This window comes from Rhinolophus sinicus, linkage group LG02 (genome assembly GCF_036562045.2).
Source record: "Rhinolophus sinicus isolate RSC01 linkage group LG02, ASM3656204v1, whole genome shotgun sequence".
Lineage (NCBI taxonomy): Eukaryota > Metazoa > Chordata > Mammalia > Chiroptera > Rhinolophidae > Rhinolophus > Rhinolophus sinicus.
In genome coordinates, this window is record NC_133752.1 from 73,547,199 (window position 1) to 73,564,081 (window position 16,883).

At 38.6% G+C, this 16,883-nt stretch overlaps 1 pseudogene; it reads right to left on the reverse strand.

The window, feature by feature from the left end:
• Positions 1-422: 422 nt before the first annotated feature.
• LOC109458364 (uncharacterized) lies at positions 423-16,818 on the reverse strand (annotated as a pseudogene).
• Positions 16,819-16,883: the final 65 nt, after the last annotated feature.

Below are 16,883 nucleotides of genomic sequence, written 5' to 3' on the forward strand. Positions count from 1 at the left end.
AGGTTCATCCATGTTGCATTATACATCAGAACTTCATTCCTTTATGTGGTCGAATAATATTCCATTGTATAGGTACCACATTTCGTTTACCTGATCATCATGTGATAGACATTTGGACTGTTTCCACCTTTTGGCTATCATGAATACTGCTCTATGAACATTCGTGTGTAAGCTTATGTTTCAGCAACTTTTTTTCAGTTCTTTTGGGCATATACTTAGGAATGGAATTGCTGAGTATAATAGCAATATTATGTTTACGTTTTTGAGGAATTATCAATTTGTTTCCAAAGCAGCTACACCACTGTACATTCCTATCAGCAATGTATTAAGTATAATTTTATACTTAAAATGAGGACATTTCTCTGTGTCCTCACCAATGCATATTTTCCGTGTTTTGGTTCTTTTCTTTTCTTTTTTTTTTAAAGATGTGAAATGGTATATCATTGTGACTTCGATTTGCATTTCCCTACTGACTAATGATGTTGAGCATTTTTTCATGTGCTTACTGGCCATATGTATCTTCTCTTTGGAGAAATGTCTCTTCAGATACTTTGTCTACTTTTTAATACTATGTCTTTTATTGTTGAGTTGTAAGAGTTCTTTGTATCTTCTGGATACACTATCAGATACATGATTTAAATTTTTTTCCCATTCTGTGGGTTGTCTTTTCATTTTCTTTTTTTGTTGTTGTTTGTTTCCACTGTCACTTTATTGCAAGATGGCAGAATTAATTACAAATTTAAACTATAACTTGGTCATCTTTAGTCAGGCACCAAATTTTATTGAAAGCAAACTGTTTATTCAGAAGTGATTATGAAACAATTTAAAATGCAGAGCAAGAAGGACAAGAAACATCTCACTGCTCAAATGATTTGTTTAAACTTTCTCACTATATGAAACTCAAGCTCTTCATATTTAGGTAGGCTAAACTGTAACTTCAGTAGCCTGCAAGACAGATTTGGTCACATAGACTACTTTCCATTCAGTCAGTTAACTGTTTCTAGCTGTCTTAGTTGGGATAGATGCATTTACAGAACGGGCCGTGCTTGGGCCTTCTGTGCAAGCAACTTTTGGATTTGTAATGCGCTTGGCGTCTCTTCCTGCTGTGCAGAGATGCTCTGCACCACACACTTCTCTGCCCAGCTTATCCTGTGCTCTTGTTCCTTCCGATGCATCATATTCTGCACAGAGATATGATAGTCCAGGTGATTTTTTACCTCCTTGTATGCTCTATGCAGCCGTCCCGGTAAGTAACCTTCAAGACCATAGCAATGTTATTCCTCTGGACATCAAAAAGGTAACGGCGCTTCTGAACCAGTGCCTGCTGTGACTTCTCCCAATCAATTGCATCCTGGATGTATTTGACAGAAGCCTGTTTTGCCCCTTCTGGTTGGGCAATTTTTTTGCTCATTGAGTTTATCAGCAAATTCCTCAATAGAAGCACCACCATATTTTTTAATTACATAGACAATCAGCTGTATTGTCGATACGGCAGAGGTGGTCTCTGGGGTAATCACATATGTTCCTTTGGATAAAAAATATAAGATAAGCCCAGTTCTGAGCACATAGGGTCCTGTTACACTGATTTTAGGATAAAGGAACTGGAAGAATTCCTCAGGGATCATCTCATGATGAACCTCTCCTCCACATTCAGGAGGTGATACAGGGGCAAGACTTGGCTGCCCAGTGTGAAAGATCCTCGTTGCCTGCAATACCCCTGGACAGAGGGCTGCGTTCCTCAGAGAGGGAGCCGCTGTGGTGGCAGCAGAAAGTACCACCTGGGACAACGTGGTCAGCAAGGGTACACTCGGTGGTCTTGGCGTCCTCGTGACCTAGATGGGAGAGTCTGTCAGGGGCAGGAGCAAGATGGCCACTCCTCATTTTCTTGATGTTGTCCTTTACGCTACTAAAGTTTTTATTCTTAGTGATATATATTTCAACTTCTGATGAAGTCCAATTTATCTATTTTTTCTTTCGTTGTTTCTGCTTCTGGTGACATAACTAAAAGTATTACTTAATACAAGACTACAAATCTTTACTCCTGTGTTTCCTTCTAAGAGTTTTATAGTTTTTACTCTTATATTTAGGCCTTTGATCCATTTTGGGTTAATTTTTGTATATGGTGCATACACTAACATTTTAAATGTCCCATGTGTAATCATATACATTATCTACTATCATTTATACAGAGGTAGTACAATTACTAACTTAAGTAATAGAAAATGACAATTTTCAAGTAATCAAGCTTATTAAATAAGCACTCACAGCAAATACAGTTACTCTTAACACAAAATCAGAAATTGTCCTGTCTTGAAGGTAATAAGTGAAAATATAATAACAAACTTCCTTTGTACATTACATTAAACTCAGCAACTTTTCATAGTATTTGTTTCATCTTTATCTGCAGATATCCTTCTGTAGTATTATGAGCAGGTGAGAGGTATTTTGACAAACCTATTATACACTATCTAATATTTTCAGAAATATAGCCAATTTTAAGTTGTTTTGTTCAAATAAAGTAGAAGGAGGAAGATTAGAGCTATTTTCTCATGCAATATTTGATAGTGGAAAGTTTATGTGAAGCAGAGCAATGTCAGTGCTGTCAAGTAGCAAAGTCATCTATTTATTAGACTTCCTGAATACCTTTCCTGAACAGACATTTCAACTTGAAAGCAGTTTAACAACAGTATAAACTGTACACCCAGAGAAATGGAACCGAGAGCAGCAGGATTCAAGAAGAGAACAAAGAAACAAAGATCAAGCAGGTTTGCCAAACAGTAGGTCTCTGTGTTTAAAACAACTGGAGAGCTTTGTTAGCAATTCCATTTTAGAAGTTTCCTGTAAACTAAAGATTAAAGTCCAAAGCACAAAGCTCATTTTAGAGATGAAGAAACTGTTAAATTATTGGGTTAAATGTATCACAGTTATAGAATCCTCCATAATTAGCATTGCTTATTTCTCAGTACTATAATTTATATTAATCCTCTATTAAATTCAAGTTCCTGAGGAAAAAAAATTGACAATAATAAAAAAGGGCATTTTCCTAAAGAAGATTTTGTTTAAAAAAATTAATGATCAGAATTAGAGCAGAGGGGTTTTACATGGAGATTGAGTAGAACCTACTTTTAGTTTTCAATAAAATTAGAAAGATTGGCTATAGGGCATTGGTGGCTCCTGAAATATAATTTACTTCATGTTTTCCAATGCCCTTTCAGTAACTATACCTTTCATCCTCAAAAGAAAATTTATTTCAGTAACTAGAGGTGAGTATTTTTAATTGGCACACATACAAAAATCACATGTAGCATTGTGGTTGTTTTTTGAGAACAGCGGTGTCCAGTTTTTTTCACTCTCTAGTTGAATATTAAAAATGTTTTGTTTTCAGAAGATTTTTCCATTTAAAGTTGACACCAAGTGGGCAACGCTATGGAAGCAAGCCTGCCTTGCTCAGAACAATCATTCTGGGTTCTCTTGCATTATGAAAATTGGTGAGTGCATATATCCTTACAGTCTCTGGAAATTCTTTTGGTGATGCTCACTTGTTTGTGACCTGGGAAAATACTATGGCTGTGCTTTTCAAATTGGGGTACCAATGTAAGTTTTGTGGTGGCAGAGACTGTCTTGTTATTGCCATAGCCCTAATGTCTAGAATAGTGCTCAATAATTATTGAATAAAAGAGAAGAAGAAAAAGGAGGAGGAGAAGGAGGGAAAAGAGGAGGAGGAAGAAAGAAGTATGGACAAAAACAAAGTCTCTGTGCAACCCACAAAATACCAGCTTGCTCCCTCTCCCAGCTAATACTCCTCACTATTGCTTCTTTACCTTTAGAATTTAACCTCAATCTAGTCTGCCCCCCTGATGAATAAATATTGAGATATCCAGTCATAGATTGTCCTTGCATCCTGACAGCGCTCAATCCAGAGTGAGCCCTGCTTCCTTGAACCCTCCCACAAGTCACCTAACAACAGCCCACATCCTGTAATAGGTCCTTTCTAACACCCTCTTACTGAGACGCCCCCCTTGACCCCCATGGTGCACATTCTCCCTCACTGCAATGAGTAATAACCTCAACTTGTTCAACTGCAGGTGTGTTCTTGGTGGCTTTAGCTGGAGGGCATTGCCATTTTCAAATATATTACTTAATGCCAACTTCATAACAAAGGCATAACCTGTATTTACAGATAATCTTGAGGCTCCAAAAGGCTAACTTAAATCAGAACTATTGGCAGAAAGAGATAAACCTGGGATTTGAACATAGGCCCTTAGAATGCATCTCATTACCTTGATTGACTGAAGATGGGGAGAAAGACACAGAGAGAAAAATGCCCAAAAAGAAACAAAATGATTCTTTTCCCTTATCCTCTTTAACTGCCACTTTCATGGAGCAATATCTCCATCTTGTGATATTTTATAATGCAGGTTTTTAATTAAATAGATTTTTGCAACTATAGGCAATCCTTCAGATGCAACCAATATTTAAGAGAGTACATTTTCTTGTTATTTGTTCCTCAGGCAAAACAAAACAAAAATTAAAAACCATAGCTATGGGAGATCCAAGACGGCAGAGTAGATAAACGCTGTGCTTGCCTCATCCCGTGAACACATCAAAATTATAACTGAATTATAGAATAATCAACCTGGAGAACCATCTGAAGTCTAGCTGAATAGAAGTTTTATACCTAAGGATACAAAGGAGAAGTGACGTAGAGACTAATAGGAGGGGTGGAGACGCAAAACTGGCTGGCCCCAAACCACCATGTAGTGGTTGAAAATCAGGAGAGATATCTCAGCCACAAAGGACCGAGGGACCCCAGCCCCACACCAGCCTCCCCAGCCCAGAGTACTGGTGCTGGAAAGAAGAGCCCCATAATTTCTGGCTGTGAAAAACAGTGGGGATTCTGGCCATCAGGGTGGGAAGGAAGGCTGCAAAAAACCCAGACGTCCTCTTAAAGGGCCCACACAAGTACTCACCTTGGGCTCCAGCAAAGGGACGGTGATTTTGGGGGCGTCGGAGACATATGGGGAGAGACTGAGTTGTGTACCTTCAGGACAAGGACTGGAGGGACAGTCCACACTTTCCCTGTGTGGAGCTCTTCTCCTATGCAGCCAGCAGGCAGGCGCCATCATTCCTGTGTTGAGCCCATCCTCACAGGCCACATCTGAATCTAATTGGTCTGGTGAGCTCTGCTGCTCCACCCTGCTGACTCACAGAGATCCCGCCCCACCCAACTTGTATACTGCAGGAGGCTTTATCAGCGGCTGAACCTTACAGGAGCCAGCAGGTGGCAGCAGGCCTCTGGTGTCCTGGCTTTTTGCAGAACTACCCCAGACTTGGCACTGGTTATCACTTTGTAGCTCCTACCAGGTAGTCCCCAGCTGGTCACAGGTCATGGTTGACCTGGGCCAGCACTGGAGCCCCAGAATGAACATACTTGGAGGTTGGTTTCAGACCACAGCAGAGCACTACACAATTAGCCCCACAAGAGGCACACACAAAGGGTGGTCTCAACAGGCACCAGTGCCTGCTCAGGCAAATCATGTTCTGTGGGGTAAGCCCCCCACACAATAGCCTATAAGCCGTGGACATGGCAAAACCCCACAGCCAGTCAGCCTGAGAGTCAATACCACCCACTGACGCCAACAGCAATCAAGGCTCAACTACAACACACACAGCCCACATAAAGAACATTCCTGGAGCACCTGGCTCAGGTGACCAGGGAGATGGTGCCACTGAGCCCCACGTGACACCTAATATACATAAGGACATGTGGCAAGACTGGGAGACACAGCGGCACTACCCAATACATAGAAACAAACACAGAGAGGCAGACAAAATGAGGAAACAAAGAAATGCATCCCAAATGAAAGAACAGGAGAAAACTTCAGAAAAATAACTAAACAAAATAGAGGCAAGCAACCTACCAGATACAGAGTTCAAAACAATGGTTATAAGGATGCTCAAGGAACTTAGTGAGAACCTCAACAAAGAGATAGCAAGCATAAAAAAAGGACATAGAAACCATAATAGTAGAACCAGTCAGAAGTAAAGAATACAATAACTGATAGGAAGAATGCACTTAGAAGGAATCATCAGCAGACTAGATGAAGCAGAGAACAGAATCAGTGATTTGGAAGACAAGGTAGCAGAAAACACCCAATCAGAACAACAAAAAGAAAAAAGAGTCCAAAAATTCAGGATAGTTTAAGAGACCTCTGGGACAAATCAAGCATAACAACATTTGCATCATAGGGATACTGGAAGGAGAAGAGAGAAAGCAAGGGGTTGAGAATCTATTTGAAAAAATAATGACTGAAAACTTCCCTAACCTGGCGAAGAAAATAGAAATATAAACCCAGGCAGCACAGAGAATCCCAAATAAGATGAACCCAAACAGGCCCACACCAAGATGCATTATAATTAGAATGGCAAAGGTTAAAGGCAAAAGAGAGAATCCTAAAAGTAGCAAGAGAAAGGCAGTTAGTTACCTACAAGGGAGCTCCCATAAGACTGACAGCTGATTTCTCAACAGAAACTTTGCAGGCCAGAGGGGACTGGCATGAATTATTCAAAATGATGAAAAGCAAAAACTACAACCAAGATTACTCTACCCAACAAGGCTATCATTTAAAATCAAAGGACACATAAAGAGCTTCCCAGACAAGAAAAAGCTAAAGGAGTTCATCATCACCAAACAGTATTACAAGTCATCTTAGAGGGACTTCTTTAAGATGGGGAAGAAAAAAAAGACCAAAAATATGAATAATAAAATGGCAATAGCTATATATCAACAACTGGTTTCAATGTAAGTAGATTAAATGCTCCAATCGAAACCATATGGTGGCTGAATGGATAAGAAAACAAAACCCTTACATATGCTGCCTACAAGAGACTCACTTCAGATTGAAAAACACACACAGATGTAAAGTAAAGGGATATTACTTCCTGGTATTTATCTGAGGAAACCCCAAAATGCTACTTCGAGGGGACATGTGCCTCCATATGTTCATTGCAGCATTCTTTACAATAGCCAGTATGTGGAGGCAGCCTGGGTGTCCGTCAATAGAAAAATGAATAAAGAGGGGGTGGTACATATATACAGTTAAATATTGCTCGGCCAGGGAAGGAAGTGGGTTCTTGCCATCTGCGGCAGCATGGGTGGACCTGGAGGGTATTGTGTTGAGTGGAGTGTCAGACAGAGAAAGACAGACGTAATGAGATTTCACTTGTATGTCAAATCTGAAGAACAAAATAAACAAACAAAACAGGAACTTTATCTGTTCTCATAGACACAAAGAACATTTTGATGGCTGCCAGCTGGTAGGGGGTTAGGGTGGTGGGTGAAAAACAGGAAGGGATTAACAAGTACAAATTGGTTGTTACAAAGTAGTCATGAGGATGTAGGGTATAGCATAAGGATTATAGTCAATCATATTGTAATAACTACATATGCTGTCAAATGAGTACTAGTTTTATCGGAGTGATAGATGGGATGGGGGTTGGGGAGCAGGGTGAAAAAAGTAAAGGGATGAAGAAGTACAGACTGGTAGTGACAAATAGTCATGGAGATGTAAAGTAAAGCATAAGGAACATAGTCAGTAATATGTTAATAACTATATATAATGCCAAGTGGGTAGTAGACTAGTTAGGGGGATCACTTCTTAAATTACATAAATGTCTAACCATATGCAGTACACCTGGAATTAATATAAAATATAAAATAATATTGAACGTCAACTGTAACTGAAAAATTAAAAAAGGGAGAAAAGGTGAAGGGCAATAAGAGGTCCAAATTTCCAGGTATAAACCAAATCAGTTATGGGGATGTAATGTACAGCACAGGGAATACAGTCAATAATATTGTGACTGCATGGTACAGTGTCAGATGCTTGCTGGACTTATTACGGTGATCACTTCTTTAGGTATATGAATGTTGAATAACGATGGTGTACACCTGAAACTAATATAATACTGTATGCTAACTACATTTTTTAACAAAAAATCTTTAAAAAAAATAAAAGCCATAGCTATGAGGAAATAAATATTTTATTGTTGTCTATGGTACTTTTTTTTTCTTGGGAGACAACACTGTTGCATCCTCTTACTTGACAATAATGTCCCTGAAGATAACTAAAGATCACATAGTGTGTATCGGCTGCCTCTGCATCAATGAACTTTTGGGTGCCTGAGACAGAGGTGGGAGACTTTCCACAGGATATCCTTTTATATTTTTAAAAAATTTAACACCATGTAAATGTATTTTAAATATGCTTGAATATATTTCAAAATATAAATTTAAAAAATTTAAAGGTAAAAAAATATAAATATATATAGTACTTTTTGCTTTATTAAAGATAAGTAGAATCTGCAGCTAAGTTACTACAGAGAATAAAGTGAATTCTCTTTGGAGTCTTCATTTACAGCTATAATTGACCTAGATTCCTTACATACGAAACTGTAGGGTAGTGTAGCAGCAGGAAAGAAATACAGTCGAGGAAGAGGAGCTGAATTAAGAAATGACAAGGAGCCAGGTATATGATAGAATAGAGGAAGACGAATACTTCTCTGGAGCTTGTGAATATAGCAATAAATATATTCCTAAATAACCATACTATCTGGATTTCAAGGAAACCTATTTGAGTCACTTAAAGTGTGAAATTGTAAATTCAAAACAAGGTACATGGCATATGGAACAAGTACTATATGCTAAAAAATCATCTGTTGTTTATCTGAAATTAGAATTTAACTAAGCATTCTGTAAACTATCTGGGAACCCTAACTATATATCCATTTTAAAAAATCATATGTAACTCATCAATTTACCAGCAGATGGCTCCCAAATCTAGTTCAGAATAACACAGCACACTCAAACTTAGGATCATTATTGTATTAGGGTTTTTGTTTGATTGGTCTGGGTATGTATTTGTTTGATTGGTCTGGTGTAGTTGGATTAGTTTTTGGAGGGGGAGCAGGAATTTTTTTATTTAGTTATACAAAAACATAAAATATCCCTTCCCACCATTTTATGACTCTTTGTGATCTTTAAATTTAGACTAAAATGAAAAGGAAATCATAATTTAATTTTTAATATTTTCTTTCATATGTGTTCAAGCATTTAAATACTAAGTCAACATGTATAATTTCAGTGTAAAGTGACATTTCCCAAAGGAATACATGCAGTTATCATGTATTCTGAGCATTAGGGCCAGAATCTCCATAAAAACCATACCTTTACCTCTTCCACACAATGCGATTTGCTGGATATTCTAACATTGAGGCATGAGCTTAGTTTTGACCCCAAACACACACCCAGTGCTCCCAATGAAATCATTGATCAACAGAATTTTTAGACCTGCCATGATTTTACTAACCCTTTGCCCATGCCAGAATGTTTTGACATGTTCAAGTTTATGATTTATTTTCTCAGAAAAAAGTGTTCTAGAGGCAATCGTGTCTTAAAGTTTATTTTGTCTGATAATGGTATGGCCACTCAAGCTCTCTTTTGGTTCTAGTTTGCATGGCTACAGTTTTCCCTTTTCACTTTAAATCTATTTGTGTCTTTGAATCTAAACTATTTCTTTTGTAGCCAGCATATAGTTAGATTTTTAAATTCATTCTACTAACTTCTGCTTTTTGGTTGAAGCATTTAATCCATTTACATTTACTGTAATTACAGATTAGGTAGAATTGACATCTACCATTTTTTAAATTTGTTTTCTGTTTGTCTTATATCTTTGTTCTTTTATTCCCACATTTTTTCTTTCTTTGGTAAAATAAACTTTTAAATAGACATTGTTAAATAAATATTTAAATAGGTATTTAAACACTTTTCTCTTATTGACTGCCAATCTTAATCTCTTCAAATCCTTCTCCACTCATTTTTTCTTAGTAATAAGACATAAGACTTAAACACATCAAGAAACAAATATAAAAAATGAAGAGATGTGCTTCCTCATGACATTAGAACTAAAAACCAGGTCCTCTGATTCTATCTAGTTTTCAAATTTCCACTATCATGTAAGTAGACTATATTAATCTGTGACATGAGATCTTTTTCATTTCTTTCTTGCCAGTTCTGAATTTGTTATATTTTCTCCTTATTGTTTCAGAGGAAACACTTTTCCTTTAATTAACTCTTGAACTTAAATCTCTTAATGCAGTGTTTTCTTAAGTGTGGCCAGCACCCCTGAAGGTATGAGACGAGATTTGAAGCGGTATGCAGACTTGGCATTGAATAACATCTAACCACACAATGAGAAAAGTTGCTTTATTCAATGCTCTTCTGATCCTTCTGACAAGGAGAAAGTCTCATTTTTTGTACCAGTGTTTAACACTTCTCTAATATTGCCCATCTCCCTTTTTAATCAAGAATAGTCAACCTCAAGCCTGGAGTCTTGCCCCAACTGTTTCTAGCTAGAATTTAATATTAGGTTGGTGCAAAAGTAATTGTGGTTTTTGCAATTATTTTTAACCTATTAAACTGTAATTACTAAATCTAAAGTATTGTTTTTGTTTTTGTTGTGGTTATTTTCATGTATGGCAAATCATGCTGATCTACTATTTATAGTTCTACTTAAGTAAAAAATGTGAGTGATTTAAAATAAAACATTGAGTAACTAATATAAATAGTAGTATATGGGTATGGGGGGGAAAATCCTGCAAGTGGTACTCGAATAGCTAACTCTGGGAAATTATTGTGCTGGTGGAATCTATTACAATGATAGTCTATTGTAATCTTTGTTTTTCCTGGGCCATAAAGGATGATCCAGGGCTGGAATAAGTCTTCTGAATCCTCGTTTTCCCCTGCATCCTAGATAATTCAAACTCTTCCTTAGTTGCTGTTATTTTTAGTTTCTAAATCTCAGAGCGTTGTTTCTAATGGCGCTGTCTCTGAACTGCTATGGTGTGGACTTTTGTTCCATCCCAGTCTTCTGCTGCTTCCAAATTAAGGGAGATCTTTTCTTTCCCCTCTGCAAGTGGATATGGCTCTTTTGGATAGGCAAGAGGACATTTGAGTAATGCTACCCTCTGATATGTAAAGCATTCTTCATGCCAGCTCTCACCCAGAACCAGAGGACGATGTTCACACATGTAGGGTGAGTTTCCCACCTTCTTGGCACCTATCCTTCATCCCCTCCTTTGGGGATGGGATATTTCAGTATCTGACTATGAGTCCCCAAATGTTCTTTACTCTTGAGGCCTTGAGGATCCTCAGGACTGTCTTAGTGTCTCAAAGTTCCAAGTCGGGTATAGCTTAGTCCACAAGAGAACACTGGATAACTTTATGAAATAAAAAAGAGTAAGGGAAAGAATTGTTGCAAAGAAAATTGACTGTACTATTTCTAAACAGCAATAATTATAAATTGAGTCCTAATGTTTAGGAACATACAGTTAAAATTCTGTATGTTTTGTATGCTTGTTACATTTCTATAACAGGTGTTAGTGGAACTGAGTGGTTTTATATGCTCAGATCAAATTGAAGCAAGTGAGCAAATGTATCTTAAATACCTACTTGGCTAACATACAGGAGCTACTCTGAGTCAAATGCAAGGAATGTTAGTTTACAAATATTTCAAATACTCTATCCCTGGGAAAAGAAAATCACTCCTTTAAGTCCCTGTGGCAGAAAGTTCCAGGTAACTAACTTTTAATTTTCTATACCATCTCTGGTTTAATGTTCTGATCATATGACGGAGTGCTACTTAAAGACTATAATTTTTACTATTCTGTTTTCACAACAGTTGAATCCACATACTTATCTCTATGGTGGCTTTTGTACAGTGCTGAGATTTAATATGCTTCCCTGCCACCCCCCCCACAAAGAGGCCATAAACTAGAAGTGAGAGGTAAAGAGGCAGGATTATACATATGATTAGAGTAAATAGTAACCATGAATTCTCTAACCCACAACTACCGTGTTTCCCCAAAAATAAGACCTAGCCAGACAATCAGCTTTAATGCGTCTTTTATAGTAAAAATTAATAGAAGACCTGGTCTTATTTTACTAGAAGACCAGGTCTTATAATATAATGTAATATAATATAATATAATATAATATAATATAATATAATATAATATAATATAACATAACATAACAAACATAAGACCGGGTCTTCTATCAATTTTTGCTCCACAAGACGCATTCGAGCTGATTGTCCAGCTAGGTTTTATTTTTGGGGAAACAGGGTATTTGCCTAAGCTTTACTTTGGGGGTAAAGACTCTCATCAAATCTTGCTTTCAATACAATGAATTGTCACTGACATTGATGTATCAAAAAGCAAGAAGCTCCTCAAATTATATTTTGCAAGACAACAGTATTTTAAGTTTATAGCTAGCTTTTACTTCACATTTTCAGCAGATTGTACTATATACTGTGTGATGCATAACAAAATGCATCATGACCCCTCAGATACCTTATATTTATAATCTTCTGTGCATGTGTGTGCTTGTGAAAGACAGTGATATGTTGCTAGCATATGGAAATAAAAAGATTTATCAGAAAAATACAAAATATAATAAAACTATTTTAGAGTGTGTGTACGTTGTTCAGCTTGTGCAGGTAGAAACATGGCAGGAGGGGGAATACAGATGTGTATGCAAATATTTATAATAAAAATTGAAGGGTGTCAAAATACAAGTATAGCTACCCACTCATTTCTTGAGGATAAGGTCCCTAATCGTTTCTATACATTAGTTTTTTACTATTATACTAGGGCTGAGCATAGTGCCAGGTACAGAGTAAGAATTTAATATATACTTGTTTAAATAATGAATGCATACACGTATGCATTAGTTGGTGAAGGGGTCAGGGGGTAGAGGTTTGTAACAGAGACTGCTAATTGTTCCCCAATACCCAGTCTCCCTTTCTTTTATAGTAATAGTTCCTTTGATTTTTAGCTGAACACATTTATCAACGCTTTTTACTGTTAGGTATGCTACGTGACCGAGTTCTGGACAGTGGAATGTTAGCAAAAGTAATGTGTGCATCTTTCAGGTCATGTCCTTGAAAGGAATCGGCGTGCCCTCCCTTTCCTCTTTATTCACCTAACCCCTGGCTGGAGATGGACATGGTGGTAAGCTATCTTGAACTACACTGCCAAGAGCAAAGCCCTCAAATGCAGCCTGAAATAGGAGTCTGAGGGCCTGATGACTTTGTAGTGGAGAGCCACTATGCCAACAGGACTATATGTGAAAAATAAAGTGCTGTTTTATTGAAGTTGGTGGTTATTTGGGTTTCTGTTGCAGAGATTACATTTACATCCCAATACAAATACCAGGGAGGATTTTATAGAGGTGGTGCTTGCTGAGTTTCAAAGATTGGTAGGCATTCACCAGACGGACAAAAGGAAAGGCTTTCAACACGGAGGGAACAGCATGTGTAAAGATAAGGAAGTTTGGAGAATGGTTTTAGGATGCCAAGCAATGAAGCTGGAAAGGCAGACATGGGCCAGATCACAGAGGACTCTGTCTGCCTTGCTGAAAGGTTTAAATTTTTTCTGGTAGACAAGAAGATACTGCGTGACAAGTTTGCAGGACAGCAAAAAGAAGATTAGAGCTTCACAACTCATATGCAAAATAAGCCAAGATAATTAATCTGTTTTGTAGGAGAGGGAACAGAAATGCAGAGAAGCTAAAGGACTTTTGCAAGTCAGATACAGAGGCAGAATTAGGACCAGAGTTTTTCAAACTGTGGTCTTTGGGCTGACTGCATCAAAATAACTTGGGTTACTGCCCAAGCTGCCGATTCCTCGGTTCCACTCCAGATCAACTCAATTTCTAGGGATGGGTTCCAGGAATTTGCATTTTTAACAAGGACTTCAGGTGCTTGAAAGCTGGAAACCACTGAACTATATATACCAGCCTATCTAAAAATATCCCTAAAAATCTATAAACATGGCAAGTACACGGTCTCTAGTAAAAAAGTCTTTTAGATGTCAGTTCAACACACTTGCTTTCTCTGTAATCTCATACCTTCTGGGATCTAAAGATTAAAGACGTTGCTTTATAACCAAAACTTCTAGAGGTGGAAAAGAAGAACTAACAACTGAGCACTTACGACTTTCCAGACACTCTTTTTGGCAAACATCATCTCATTAATCCTCACAAACATCCTCAAAGGTAGGCATTACAGTTGTATCCCCTTATCCAAGGTTTTGCTTTCTGCGGTTCCAGTTACCCCCAAGTCAACAGCGATCTGAAAATATTAAGTGGAAAATCCCAGAAATAAACAATTCGTAAGTTTTAAGTTGTGTACCTTTCTAAATAGCATGATGAAATCTCACTCTGTCCCCTCCAGGAATTGTCCAGCAGAGCCACACTGTATACGCTCCCCAGCCGTTAGTCACTCAGTAACCCTTTTGGTTATTAGATCAACTGTCACAGTGCTCGTGTTCAAGTAACCCTTTTTTTTACTTAATAACAGCCCCAAAACACAAAAGTCGTGATGCTGGCAATTCAGATATGCCAAAGAGAAGCTGTAAAGTGCTTCCTTTTAAGTGAAGAGGTAAAAGTTCTTCCATTTAATATGGAAAAAAAACCAAACATCGTAGGCTGAGGTTGCTAAGATCTGTGGTAAAAATGAATATTGTATCCATGAAATTGTGAAGGAAAAAGAAATTCATGCTAATTTTGCTGTTGTTCCTCAAACTGCAAAAGTTATGGCCACAGTATATAAGTGCTTAATTAAGATGAAAAGACATTGCTTTATAAACATTTGTGGGTAGAAGATACAAACAGAAAAAAAAAAAAATATATATATATATATGACTTAGTACTATCTGCGATTTCAGGCATCCACTGGGAGTCTTAGAACATATCTCCTATGAATAAGGGGGAGAACTGTACTATCTCCACCTTACAGATGCAGAAACTGGGGCCAAGGGTTATTAAGGACTGGCCGTACATTACACAGATTTGTTTATCAAAAGCCAAAGTCTATCCCTTCATGTTTAACACACCGAGGAAAGGACTAGAAAACACAATTTAGAATCCCTGAGTGATCATAACTGATGTTTGTGTATATGTAAATTATGTTTACTTTTCCAGATTGGACCACTTCTACAAAGTAGTTGGACAAATTTCTGAGATTCCTAAGCATTAGTGACTCTGGGGTTATTATATTTAACTTAAGTATATTTAGCATGTTTTTTGCTAAGCTTTGGGCTTGCACTTGCAAGCTTTTCATATGACTTAGATCTCAGTTCAGAGTTAAGAACTTCGTTCAACTTGCAGGCTTCGGTTTCTTTTGCATTATGAAGAAAATGGAGACCAAGTATCCAGCAGATTTGTTTTGTTTTAAATAGATATTAGCATCTATTTTGTTGACTTTTAAAAAATGATTTAACTTTTTTTTACTTAAAACTTTAAACATAGTTTGTCAAGTTTGTTCCATAATACAATGCCCAGTTCTATTTTACAAAAGGTTTTTCTAAACCGGGCAAGAAATGTGCACATGTTACATTTCATTGCATGACCTTTATGTATTCACATATGCCTTACTTAGTTCATTCAATTTTACTGTAAAAGAAATTAGAGTGCATGCAAATATGGTTCTAGCTATTCTGACTGGCATTAAAATCATTAGACATCCATACCTATTGAAATTTGCTGTAAAAGTTTCAAAGTGGCAATAGAAAAATAAAGCTATCTTTTCCTTTCCTTTTAGGTTTTAGTACATGCACTTTGGAGATAACAAAATAGGTTAAAAGGACATCATCTAAGTGTTTTAAATGCACATAAATGCAACAGAAAACTTAAATCTCAGTCATTTGGTTTTATTCTAGAAATTAATAAAGTATTTTCCCACTACGTATAAGAATGAGCAGAGCTGTTTTTTCTTTGATGCAGACTTCGCTATAGAGTTCTCAAAAATTAGCCACATTAAAACCCTCTGAGGAAGTTATTAATGTTCCCAGTTCCATTCTATTATTTGGAGGGTGTGGCGAATTCAGTCTTTTGTAGGTCCATTCCAGCAACGCCATTCTTCGCAGGTAACTTCTAGACGGGAGGGATGGGGTCTTAAATTGGCAAAGATCTTTAAACAACTTAACCGCGTTAGAGTCCGTCTAATGTATTTTTCTAACAACACGGAAATAAAGTAGGCTCCCCCCTCCCCTTTCCCCCCGTTTCTTCAATAGTTCTACACTCATTTGTTTTAACATTCCTTGTGTCCGTGCTAAACCCGCAAAGCTGTGTGTTGTCAGCAACACAAAATTCTGGCTTTCCAGGGTGACAGTAGGGGACGTGTCGGGGAAAAGGGGCCACTTGCGATTCTGGGGAAGTCGAGGACCCTCAGGACGGTACAGTCCACCTGTGCAGGGAGCCTTCGACTTTGCCCGGAGGCAGGGCTGGCACCTTGTCCCGAGATGAGGGAGGAAGCGCAACTCGCCCAGCGAGAGGCGGCACCGGCCAAATCCCGCGGGAACGGCCTCGGGCGGCCTGCGCCCCGCGCTCGGTTGCCATGGAGATCTGGGTCCTGGGCGGGCGCATTGGGAGAAGCGGAGGAGGCTTACCCTTCCGCGGCCGGAGTTCGCGGGTCCCCCCGAGTCGCGTTCCACCCCCTCCGCCGCCACGTCCGCGAAGGGTGAGTGCGCGTGGCCCATGGAGGCGCCGAGGCGAGTCCTCCTTCCCGGCACTGGAGCGAAGCGAGCGCCGGAGGCCGCGAACCCCCCGCCCCGAACCCGGCCGGAGGGTGAGGCTGCATTTGAACCAAACGGCCTCCGCGGTCCCGGGGCTGCCGAGGGCACGTTTTGAGACACCGGCCCTCGGTGTCTGAAGTGCAGGGGCTGCCGCGTCTCCGTCCCCAAAGCCCCGGGAACCATCCGCCTCCTGGGGTAAGGGAGGATTCGCGGAATCCGGTGAAAGGGGCGCTCGTGGGGCCGTGAAC